Here is a 13,592-nt window from a genome sequence, read left to right as displayed (position 1 = left end):
ATGGACTCTGGAATGGTTGTCTGTGACAGTGTGAAGTCCCCTTTTTAATCTATTCACTAGCACACCTCCTTATGACTGAGAAATGCCTGTATTATTGTTAGCAGAACAAAGACATCAGTTTGATTGTGACTCTTCTGCATCATGGTTCTTCTGTCATGGTTTAACCGAGCCCCAGGCTGCTGCTCTCTCACTCTCCCACCAGCAGGATCAGGGACAGAACTGGAAGGGTAGAAACCAGAACACTCATGGGTTGGCACAGAGACACTTTATTAGGGAAAGCAAAAGCTGAGAACACTAGCAAAGGAAAACAAGAAATTAATTCACTGCTTTCCACCAGCAAGCAGGTGTTCAGCCATCTCCAGGGGAGCAGGGCCCCATCACGTGTAATGGTGGCTTGGGAAGACAAACACCATCACATGGAATGTCCCCCTCTTACCCCCTTTTCTCCCGAGCTTTGTATCCTGAGCATGATGGCCTATGGTCTGGAATATCCCTTTGGTCACTTTGGATCACCTGGCCCATCCAGCCAGTCAAGCCACTGCAGTCCTTTTGGTGCTGAAACCTAGGAACAACCCAGGGACTGACCACAATCTCCTCTCCAGGGTGGCAGTACGAAAAACAGAAGAGATCTTGGCCTTGTGTAAACCCTGCTCAGCAATAACAAAAACATCTCTATAGTGTCAACCCTTTGTCCAGCACAAATCCAAAATACAGCCCCATAGCAGCCACTGTGAAGACAGTTAACTCTGCCTCAGCCAAAACCAGCACAGGTTCTAAGGGAGAATACTGTACTGCAGTTTTAAAAACAGAAAATGAAGTTATTTCATTTAGAGAAATAGGTCCTCCAGTTTCATTTTCAGATATACAACATTAAAAACTCTAAGAATCAGCTATACTGTGTTATGAAATAAAAGTGTTCCTTGAGATCTGGACTGCTCTCTTGTTTTGTGAAGAAATATTCTTCATTTTCTCAGCCTGGCATGTCAGTGTTGTATTGGATACAAGCATTCAGAAGAAAAATCACAAAATATGCACTTAGAAAAAAGATAGCCAATAACCATAAAAAATAGGAAGTACAGTTCAATTGTCTACACAGAATCAAACCCACTTATTACTCTTCCATCACCTGTTAAGTATTATTGAAAGAACCTAAAGTTTTCTCTTAAAACAATGCATTTTAAAATAAGATAACTGTTGCTTTTGAGATTTAACTGAAATTCCCCTTAACAAAATACCCTGTTTCTATAGGTATTTTTATTAACATAATGTGGTGTTTAGTTGGGCTGTTTCTATTTAAAAGAATTCTTCGGATATATTCAAAGACATTGCTGTGAACTATGGTATGAATGAGAAAGGTCGTGCTACCACTGCCAGGTCTTCAGGATTCATAACACTTCTGAGCACTTCACCTGGTAAGAACATTGTGTGGAGGGTCAGCTGATAGCCTATTTGACTTTCTTTGAAAACACAGCATCTTCAAAGTTTGGTACAAGTGACCAGGGTGAAACGTGCATGCTAGATTACATGAAAACTTTTCCTATGTGTAAAATAAATGCTTCTGGTTTTGTTTGGTTTTTCATTTGTGCTCCCATTGTGCTTCTTCTTTTTCACTTTAGATAGAAATGATGAAGAAAAATATAGATTTCTGTTTAGATCAACTGTTTTATGTAGTTGAACAGTCAGACAAAAAAAAAGTTATTCAGGGCATCCTAAACAGTCCTTTCCTCATCTGTTCCTTCAACTATTTGCAACTGTCTCTATTCTTTATTTTGTAGATTCTTTCTAATCTTCACTACTTCAGAATTATAGGGGTCAGCTTGAGAGTTAGAATTCTTTTTCTCATGTTGTAAAATTTCATTTGGAAAAGCCAAGGGAAACTGCAACAATATACTCAGGAATTATTGATGATGAAGGGAAAACTAAAATTTGATTTCCTTACATCTGCTTCTAATAACTTTTCTAAAAATTATATTAGTGGATCAATGTTGAGTTTTCATTTCTTTTCAGACAGTAGGATCTGCATGTATACTTTGCATCTTTCTCCCTTCTAACCATGGTTTTACTGCCTCCATTATGCCTATTTCTCTGCAAAAAAATAAAATTATTTTTTTGCAAGAAATTTTTTGCCGAATATTCTATCGTAACCTGTAGTAAACTAATCCTTCGTTGGAACACAGAAAAAATTGCATTGTGAAAGTCCTACTTGTATCCAAGTGCCACTATGATGTGAATTGTTTCAGGATGGAGCCCAAGCTTGGTATTCTTTCCATGTTGCAGATCAAATGGACATGTTTCACAGCAACACAATGAGTCAAGTTTTTGGAGCTGTTTTGAAGTCTCCATTCCATCTCATTCAATTTTCAGCTGCCTCCACTTGTTTAGCCTCTTATCAGCTTACATATATCACAAGGATAAGACACTCCTTTAGCCAAGTTAATTACATTGTCTTCATCCCATGCAATCATGAGCAGGCCTGGTTATTTTAATCATCTTCACGCCTACTTTCTTATACACATTTTGCTTCCACAGTAGCCATTCTATAATGTGTGAGCTGGACCCTTGCCTAGAAGTAAGCCGATCCCTGCATTACCCTGAAATGTTCTCATTGCATTTGCTTCTAATTGGGTAATGTGCTGCCCTGTTTTCATATGTTTTTCGTTCCTTGCTATCAAACATTCCATGCTTTTTTCATGACATGATTTATATGACTTCCTTGTCACCTACATTCCTGCCAATTCTCCCAGAGATTCATCTCTAAATTGTTCTGTTTCTTCCAAAGTCTCACCCTCATACTGGTGCTAATTGAATATTTGCATACCCTGTTCCTTCTGTCTGGAACTCCCAGCCCTTTTAACTCACTGGATGTCCTTTGCCAAACACTTTTAAAAGTCAGGCTGAAACTTTCCCCTTTGAATATTGCTTTTTGTGTTGCATATGTAATCCCTTTCAAATTGTTCGGAGCCCAGAAATGTTTCCACATTCAAGTGATCAGAAGTGAGAGATAACAGCAGGGTTTCAGGCCAAATCAGATACAGAATGATCTGTGAACCTGTCATTTCCTTGTAGAATTATACAACAGTGACAATCTCATGATGATTATGTCACATACCCTGACTAAAAATCAGGATGTCCTCCTTGTAAAAACAAATCCAGGAGGTCCTTCATATTCCTGAGCAGGTACAGGCCTGCTACATTTACATGCAGCAATATTTGGATAGCTTAGAGTTGTTGGAAACTGAAAGTCTGCAGTTTAGCAGCAGATAGAAATTTTTCAGTATCTAGTTTCAAAGCAGTAAGTTCAAGAACTAAATTTCATGTAAGTGTTGCGTGATTAGCAAGAAGTTAACAGAAAATCCTTCCAATAAGTCAAAGGATACAGCCTGATCTGATCATCTCCCTCTCTTTCATCATGTTTTCAGCTCCTTCTGTTCCTCTCTAAATCTTGCTGTGTCTTGCCACAGAATTTAGGTCTTGTCAATCTACCAGTGTTGTGCCAATACAAAAATGACATTATCAACTTAACATCAGAAGCTGCTATTAACATATCAGTGTAATCTCCAAGATAGAATCAGTTTTAAAAGATGATCAGTATAATACCTGTCTGTCAAATTTTGAAAATAAGCCATGGTTGTGGTTTTTTTTTCACTATATTAATCCTACACCAGCACTTCTGCTAACTTGATTTCCTAGTTTAGTCTCCACTAGAGTTTCATTGGAGAAATACTGAATTTCTGGGAGCTCTAAACAATAAACAGTGTTTGTGCTTACCAGCTAGAAGGATTTAGTAAATAAATGGCATAAATGTATTGTTATGAATGGGAATTACTTATGCAAGGTTTTTCAGAATTGGAAGAAAAACTTTGCTGAAATGCAATAGCATATTAAAAGTGTAACAAGAGATTAGCTGGGCAGTAAGCACAAGGATTGGCTTCTAATTACCTAGAGATTTCATTGTTGGTCAGGTTCCCTTCATAACTACTGCAGAGGGGACAGAAATCTATTGAAGTGATGTACAAGGGTCTAAATTACCTGCCACACTGGCATATGCCAGAGGTATGCTGTAAGTAGCTGGACTTGCACTAACATTTGACAAATTCCCTTACTGCAAAATTTAATAAACAGAAAGGGATGTTTTTCTTAGATGCTCTTCTTCATTGCAAAGAGCTTATTGAAGTGATAACCATCGTTTGCTTTACAGTTTTGTCTTTCAGAAGTTTATTTCACCTCCTGAAGCTTCTTCTTTTGATTCCTCACTGTACTTGAGAAGAAGTTTGTGCCTTCCAACATTTCCTAAGAGGGAGACATGCCCTGAACCTTTCAGAAGTATAACCACCTGCCAATCTTGCAGGATGCAGAAGCACCAGTGCAGCAGCAGCTGTCTCATTCTCTGTCAATTAGAGAATGAGAGAAAATAAAGTCAGCTTTGTATCTAGCTGCTGAAGTTAGAGTCAGGAAAAGAGGATGTTAATGGTGTAGACACGTAAATATTGAAGTGAATATTTTATTTGAAAAGGCACATAATACAGACTGTTACATGCACATTTATTACCCTATTACCTCTGTTGATTGTGTCTCTTGTGTGATTTTGGAAGATTGAAGTAAGTCATAGGTTATGAGTTCAGTTCTTTGCACTAGATTTGAGAAAATAAAACTTTAAATAAATTAGTGCAAGTCCAAACTAGCACAGTTTATTTTAGTGTGTTCAGTTTAGCTTTCCCAGGATGTGACAGTGCACCGAGGGCCCTGCTGGGAGGGATGAGTTGTTGTGGCTGCACAGGAGCTCAGAGCCACAGCCATGGCTCAGAAGCAGAGCATCCTCTGGGAACTGCCATGGTCAATCTGACTTACACTGCACATGTATTCTGCAGCTTTCACTTTAGGCACAGAAAACATTTTCAGGCAGCAAATAACCTACAGCATAGAATGGAATAAAAGAAAGAGAAGTTTCATTTTGCAGCTCTAAAACAAAAAAATCTTCACCTTAGTGAGTTCCTAGTTGGGTCACAGCTGGAACAGAAATTGAGCGCCCAGTATTGGATAATTTGATCTTAAGGTTCCAAAGAAATGCAGAAAGGAATTTCAACTGGCCTCTACTCACAAAGAGCTACTGAGCACACACAACATGTATTTCTATTGTAGTTGCTTACAGCAGGTTTCATTCTGGCCTCATATTTAAGGTTTTACATGGTTTTAAATGCTTGCTGCAAAGTCAGATCTTTGAGAAAGACATATGACTGGCAGAGAATAAATATTTTACATGGAATAATTACCTATTGCCTGAAGTCTTTGGCATGCTATCCAGCAAAAAAAAAAAAAAAAAATTTAATACATGCCAACCACACCTACAAAAGATAAGTACCGTCACAAATCATACTCACTCATTCCAAGATTATCATTTGATAACCAGTCCAAATTGCTGTTGAGATAATAGCACATCTTTTGATGTTACTGGCAAAGTGCAGGTAAAAATATTTCTGTGTTTGGCTTTCACCATTAGAGCTAAGATTTTACAAAACCTAACAACAAAACAAGAGCCAAAGCATAAGAGGAAGAATACTTTCTCATAGTAAATTAGATGCACTTCAGCATACTTTGGGAAAAAAATGCCACCTAGTAGAAATAGGCTATTAAGTGAAAAGTGTATAAACACAATTTATTTAACTGGGCAAACTTTAGAAATATTTGGTACAATCTATTTAGTTTAGGCCTAGTTTTCTTAGAGGCTTTTGGAAAATACTTGCAGCAAATATAATAGGTTCTCCCAACAATGAGAGAAGCTAAGTAACTTCAATCAGAAAAAATGCAAACTGACTGCACCTTTGTGGCAGATTTCCTTCACACCTCAAGTCCCCATCCATTCAAATGATGCCTCTCTAGCATCCCAGGAAGCTTTAATCAATGTCAGGTTTACACCAGTACAGAGCAGAATCTCTGGTTTATCAGTTTAAAACAATGGGATCCTTTATGCAGGGAGATTGTGATTCACTGCCTTGTTTGTCCTAGCTAATGAGAACTAACAGCACTCTCTGTAATGGATGTGCCATGGATATTACTGTGGGAACGTGCCTTCAGGAAGAGATCCAACTATCTTCCACTGTTTAGTCAAAGAGGATTGTTATTAAAATAATTTTGGAAACTCATGTACAAGATGTACTTGAATTGCACAGTGAATAAGTTAATGATTGTTCCAACTTATCATAGCTGTTCTGCACATATGTTCAACATGCAGCTTGTTGGCATTTTGGTGCTGTGTATGTGTGTGGGGAGAGGGGTGTGAGCAGACCTAGTCTGCTGACTCATCTTGATAGATGGATTGGGTTTTATCATCACTGAATCAGAGAAACACTGCGTGGTTCTCCAAGATGAAATAGCTTGAGGGAAAAGAATAAACATCCTGCATCAGACCTTACAGTAAATCAGACCAAGCAAAGGCTCAATTCAAGTGACTGGAAGCTTGCTTAGGATTTCTGCCAAGGTTTGTTGCACCATAAATGAAAATCCACAAACTAGGAGATGAAAATCTTTTAAAGACCCTTGATTGCATATTTGCTGTGTGGAAAACTCTCAGGGACAGCTCATCTCCTGGTATTTCTGTTCTCCTGCTAGGGAGGCAGAGATCCAGAGCAGAGCATGTAGACTTGATAATTTCCTGCAGGAGCAGAGTGTTTAATAAACCATCTGGGAGGAGAACAGCTTCGTAATGTTCCTCAACAGTGAAGTGTTATAAATGAAACTATTTACACAAGCAACAACAGCAACAGATATTTGAACACCTTCATCATTGTAATAATTTCTTATAAATTTCCTTTTAAGAAGGGCTGTGATCCTGATTTTGTGTTTACTGTGTTTGCTGAGAATACTGATTCATCCAGTGCATACAATCACTGAGAAGCAGCATGTGCTTGTGACCAAGTGAAGACATGCATTTCAGTTTATTTCACATGATGAAATTTTGCTGGAAAGGTCAGGACTGTGAAGTATTTAGTAGGAAAGAAACAGATAAGATAAAGTATAAAAGCTAACAAGGCTGCTTTTCAGTAATTCATAACACTTCTTTTCCCAGTCATGCATGTTGTATAATGTATGTATGTTCTCCTGCATGCACTATAAATTTTGTATCTATGTAAAAATATTTGTTTATGTCCTATTGGCTGGTGGGGAGCAGACCTGAAACCCATCCCTCACCTTAGCTAATAAGAAAAGTTTTTAAACGTGTTCCTTTTAATCATCAAAATTTAATTTAAATCAAATCAATGTAATCAAAAGTATTTAAGCATGTTCCTTTAAGCTGTTTTTAAACAGCTTCCTTTAAATTTCAGGTGAGAACTGCAGCATTGAAATGCACCTGCCATGAACCATGTCAGGGGCTCTTATTGCAGAAATGAGCAGGTGTAACTGATCAGAGATTCAGTGAAGGACTGACAAGCAAGTGCTCTCCATAGTATAATAGACTGGTTTAAAAATGCAATTTTCATTAAAAAACTGCAGTAAATGTGAAGAAAAAGAAGAGAAATTGAACTCATAAGTGGAAAATATTGAATTTTCAACCAGAATGCAAATGTTTGCATTCTGAAAATCAGCTGAAGCACTGGCTGAGGTCTTCAAATTTTCATTCTTCTCTTCTGGCTTAACTCTTAAGCTAGAGCACACTTCTTCTGATACAACAAGGAATTTATTTCTCCAACAAAAACATCAACATTTTCCATTAAAAACAAATTGCAAAAACTATGAAGGGTACTTTAATCATAACTTAAAAGCAATAAATTTCCATTCTTGAGAACTAAAAGGGCATTAGATGCTTATTGGACCTTTCAGGTGAGACACAGAATGGGAACATAATGGAGAAATGGGATGTCTGCAGGATCTTTCTACTGTGCTCATCCACTACAAGGCTGTGTGCAGTCTGGCAGTAACATCTGTGTTGTTACTTAGACTGTCTTAAAACCCAGATGCTAAGACCATTTGATTTCCTCAATGTACTGGGCATCATAGAGACATAATCAGTCCCTGGTCCATGCCCAGCTTCATCAAAATTGAGCGCTATGTATCTGTGCAATTTTTTGCAAACTACCTTTCTTTTGTGTTATTAAAACCTGGAAAGCTGATATCTAAGAATAGACAATCACATGTGGCTATAATTAAACAGGATTATGAATATTAAATAAATTACTAAGACTTTCAAAAAATTTTATGGACAATGTTGTTCAGAAAACTGAAAAGAAAAAGGAACTTTTCGTCTAGTGTGGGAATGAATTAGAAAAAATTCCTTAAAAAGAGATCCCACAATCTGCATGATATTACCATCAATAGATATCTTTCTGATATTACTATTCACTATCTCATATGTCCCTTATTTCTCCCAGCAGAGAACCAGAAAACCTAATCTCTGAACTGGACTGACCTGGCATGCTGTACTGGAAGAAACCTGTCTTCCTGAAGAAGGGCAGCTAGGAAAGTCTTGGGAGCAGGGTTGAGGGAGGACACCTTGCTGGGGCTGCCTTTGCATTACAGAACAATCAGTAAACCAGGTAACCTTTGGAACAAGAGGAGCACTGACATATTTGGGGGCCTTGTGCAGGACGAAGATGTAATCAGCCATTAAACATTTATAACTAGTATTAATAAGCCATTAAAAGGATAGGAAACCCTACATTGCTGTTCTACTCCTTTACACCTATTATCCTGTGAAATCTCAATGAATTTGGGTTGGGAACATGTGCTTGTTAACTTTACATTTATCATGGGCACGTGACAGGTAATCCTAATACCAATGGCAATCTGCCCCACAGAGCCCCCACACTGCATTACTTGGCAGCTTCTGTTTGGAAGCAGTTCAGCCTGGAGGCCCATGGCAAAGATAACACTTGGTCCGTGTGTTGTCCAAAAAGGCAATGTCTATTAAAGTAGGTTTAGCACTGCCTTGTCCAGAGTGACACATCACACACAAAGCTCCTTGTCAGTTGGAAACACAGACAGAATAAACTCATGACTTTCTGGCAGAGACTATGCAGACATTCTGGTTCTCCCAACCTCCCTTTCCCCTTGGTAAGCAATGTATTATCCTCACTGGAAATGTAAGGCATACTGAGACACATCCTCAATATCCATGTGGGTGAGGAGGCAAAGTTTTACACATGCTCCTGAAAAAAGTGCTGTTAAGCATTTGGAGAGTAAATAAGAACTCCAATATCCTTCTTGGTTTTGAAAAGTACTTTCTATACCTATTTCAAAACCCAGTGCTCTAGATCCATAGAGGCATGTAGTGCTTGCACAGAATGAGAGATGCTTGGCTCTTAAACACAGGACAGGTTACATAATCAAAATCATCCTTTGCATACTTGTAGTCTAATGAAAGTTTGGTGTTAAAGGAGTCTAGAAATTAAATCCTCTATTTAATTGGTAATTTAACCAAGCTTTGGTATTCTTCTGAGAATTTAATGTTATAATACATTTGACCTCAGTAAATATTAAATGTCTGCCTGAATATCACTTGCCACATTCTGACCAAATCTCCACAATGGATTCCCTGCACTGTTTGGTAGCAAGAAGGGACCCGGATGAACTGACAGCCTTAGAGTGTTTGTTGTTACCATAGAAGCTTCTGGACAGTCATTTGCAGTGCCACTACAATTATTTCATAATGCTAACACAGCTATGAATTTGATATGAAATTGCATTTAAATTAAAATAATTCTCTTTCAGTTCAGCTCTCATCTAAGAAGTACCTGAGCCTCTTGATTCAATCACCTCACTATGTCAGATTGCCTAGAGCTCATGATCAAACTGCTCTAATTCCCTTTTTTAAAGGTCATGTAAACATGTGTGCTTTGTGAATTAGATGCAAATTCAATTCCCTATTCACAAAGCTTCCTAGTTAAGCTCCTTACCTATCCCTCAACTGCAAGCTAGCATCTGACAGCAGAATATTGACTTTTGAACTGTGGTCAAAGACATGATTAAACAAAGAAATAACTGCCCCCTGCAATGTAGAGAACACAGATAAAGGGAAGTGAAGCAACATTTTTTCTAAATGGTCCTAAATTTGTAGATCAACTAACTCACTTTTTAACGTGGCTATTCCATGATTTTATTTGGGGATTTTTATACTGTGTTTTTTTAGGGGTGATATCTGCTGAAGAACAATATGTAGATATCTAGGGACCCATGGATGGGTTTTATTGAAGATGTTACTGTAATTAAGGACTGCTTGAGTGTCCTTTCTAACAAGGTGTGCTAAAACAAAAAAAAAAAGAAATAATGAATGCCAGTTTTAAGCCATCTTCATCAAAGAGTGAATGAAACACACCAAAGAGTTCACCATTTGATTAATAATAACAGAGCAAGTATTTCTGATTCTGGCATTTCAGTTCACCTCTGAATAATAGTTTCATTGCTGATTTTCATAATTCTGAAAATAAGGTTATTACATTTATGGTCTTGTTAGATCTTTTCTTATAAGTAGTGACTTATTATCTGTATACAGTTATTCTGACCCTCATCACCTTAGTTCACCCCATTGGTCTGTGCAGACAGGACCTTATCTCTGACTGGGATTGATGATGGAAAAAAAAATCAGCAGAGTGTCAGCCTTCCCCAGACATCTACTTGTAGTATCCTGAAAATATCTAGTCTGAAATAATCCTGAACTCACTGTTTAGAACTTTTCTGCTGTACGAGACCTGAAATCTGAGGATGGTAAGACCCAGAAAGTCACCAGGTTTGTGTAACAGTTAGATTTTGCAGCCAATGAAATCTCAACTTCTGTGTTTACCTCCAGGTTTTCAACCTCTAGGTTGCAGATTTTCAAAGACTAGGAGAACAAAAACATCTTTCAAGAATGTGAAAATCTGAGATGAAAACACACACACAAACAAACAAACTAACTACAAAGCAACAAGTTACCCACATCTGTTGTCATGCCTGGTAAACCACAAGGTACAAGAAAAGCTGTGGGATTGTCTAGGGCAGACAGTTATTCAGGGTACTTTGATGCTTACCACAGGCAGTGCTTTTTCCAGGTGCATCACCCTACAGACAAACCCTGCTGTGGGAAGATCCACAGTTCTTGTTAGGCCTCAAGATTTCTCAAACTGCATGAAGTTACAGCACTGTTAGAAAGGAAAAGAGGAGTTTCTTGGTACAGTGTGTTTTGCTGAGTGCCATGACTGGTTGTAATGATGAGGAAAAGGTAGACAGCAAAACATTTCTAGGAGGCTGATAAAGAACCAGCATACATGTAAATTCATCATTCTTATCAATAAACCACTCCCTGCAGACCCTCCTGGTATGCTTACCAAAGATAAGGCGTACAGCTACCTCATGGGTAGCTGTGAGATGAACCAGCACTCCCACCCTTAGGTCAGAACAAGAGCTGAGTTTTAGCCACTCATCTGCCTTGAGGTCCCACTGTGGTCTTGATACCTACATTTCTTCCTTTCAGAAGTAAATCAATGGCAATATTGGCCAGCAGATTTCTTAAAAAATTAAAGATCAAAGGGAATTAAACCTAACAATTAGTGCATCTGAATAGTTCATATCTTCTGCTAAAATCAAATATTATAAACCTTGTTCTTACCTGAAAAGTTTAAAAAAATTAGTCAAGAAGGTCTCTGGACCACTAGAGTAAATTTTCTTTACCAAGTCTTGGGAAAGAAAGGATAATCCAAGGAATTGCTGACTTGCCAAAGCAATCATAGCATTTAAAGAAAATGGCCCAGGAAATGATATATCAGTTATTCTAATTCTAATCTTAGGAAAAAAAAAATTAGAAAGCTGGACAAAGTCAGCACTCTATCAAAAGGATATTATGAGCTAAAAATAAAGCTCTAGCGTTCAACGTAGTTTCGGAGAAAGTAGTTCTTGTCAAATTATCTTATTTAGATTTTTCTTTTATAAGATTATAGGTCTGGTTGACAAAGGTAGCTGTGTTGTTACAGTCTAATCAAATTTCACTGCGGCATTTGACATACTACACATGACATTGTGTTTTAAAATCCTGCATTATATGTAATTAATAGAGCACAGATTAAATGATTTAAAAGCCACTTGACTGATAGCACTCAAAATGTATGCATTAATGGAAAGGCATTAATTACCTGGGCCATTACTAATAAGACACTGCAAGGCTCTTGGTCCTAAGCCATTTTAACCTTTATTTGAAAATAATCTGAATTCTGGGCACAATATGAAGGGGACAAAACATTGATGTTAGGAAAAGCAGTCAGGAGTCAGCTGCAGAGCATGCTGAATCTCCTGGATTGGTGGCCTGAATTCGGCACAAGTTTGAACACACTGAAGTGCTGTGAGTGGGGAGCAAATGCCTGTTGTAGAGTGGAGCTGCTAGCTCATGCCCCCAGGGAAAAGAATCTGTGCATCTTTGGAAAAGTGAAAAACTCATCCAGAATGGATGCAGAGGAGAAACCCAATCTTTGACATAAGGCAAAGTTTTAACAGGGAGCCAAAGTGGTGCCAGAGTAAGCCCTGGAGAAGTGAGTGAAGAGGAATAGAGCTGAGGAGATTATTTGTATCCTATAGGATATCCTATAGGGATTTTTATCCTATAGAGGATTGAGGGGCTAGAGCAGCTGTGGGGAGAGGAAGTAAGAGAGGGGGCAGTGAGATGGGGAGGTGGGCACTCCTGAAACATGGCTCCTGGTGTTGGCCTACTCCTTTGCATAACCTCAAGCCCATTTCCCATCCTGTAAGGGTCTGACCATGGCTATTCACATCCAGCACCCTTCCCAGACCACGCTCAGCCTCTCACCCTGCAGCAGCTGGAAGAGACTAGAGGGCTGGCAGCCACCACTGGGCCATCAGCTTTCCCCTCTCTAAGGACCCCCTAGGGAAAACAATAATATAGGTCCTGTGGCTAGAGATTAAATGGTACTAGTGGTCATTTCTGGCTTCAGAATCCATGAATCACCCCTTACTGCCTGGGTGGACTTTCCTCCTTGGTTAAAGGTCTACCAGGAAAAAAAAAATAGAGCTGATTTCTAATCTCAGCACAACTCAAATGGCCTTGTAGGTCAGATCAGTCTGGTTAACTTTGTGTTTCTTTGCCTATTCAAATGGTATTTGCTGTTTCCCAGAGAAAAAGGACTGGAATCAGTAAAATGACATAGGAACATGTTGCAGATGTGCATGCAATATGTCCTTTTTTTATAGCTATTTACAACGGCCAGTATCTCTGTGGTTAAGCTCTCCACAGCATTGAAAGTAATGATAGTATTGAATATTTCACTTTGGTAGTACATACACAAAAAATTGGAACAATACAGAGAAGATTAGCATGGCTCCTTGGCATGGATGCCACGCAGATTCACGAAGAGTGACAAAATTTTTTTGAGACAACAGTATGCCCAGCAGGACTAGGAAAGTGATTGTCCCCTTGTACTGGGCAGTGGTGAGGCCACACCTTGAGTCCTGTGTCCAATTTTGGGCCACTCTCTACAAGAAGAACATTGAGATGTTGGAACAAGACCAGGAAGGGCAACAGAGCTGGGGAAGGGTCTGGAGCACAAGTCTGATGAGGAGCAGCTGAGGGAGCTGGGGATGTTTAGCCTGGAGACAGGAGGCTCAGAGGACACCTTATC

At 38.7% G+C, this 13,592-nt stretch overlaps 1 non-coding gene across 1 annotated transcript; it reads left to right on the top strand.

Moving 5' to 3' along the window:
• Positions 1-13,231: 13,231 nt before the first annotated feature.
• Positions 13,232-13,340, top strand: LOC129131606 (U6 spliceosomal RNA). Its single transcript, XR_008535705.2, has one exon. It is a non-coding gene; the product is annotated as a U6 spliceosomal RNA (small nuclear RNA).
• The last annotated feature ends 252 nt before the right edge of the window (positions 13,341-13,592 follow it).

Source organism: Agelaius phoeniceus, chromosome 1, assembly GCF_051311805.1.
Source record: "Agelaius phoeniceus isolate bAgePho1 chromosome 1, bAgePho1.hap1, whole genome shotgun sequence".
Lineage (NCBI taxonomy): Eukaryota > Metazoa > Chordata > Aves > Passeriformes > Icteridae > Agelaius > Agelaius phoeniceus.
Note: the sequence above shows the minus strand (reverse complement) of the source record. Positions and strands in the feature narration are given on the sequence as shown.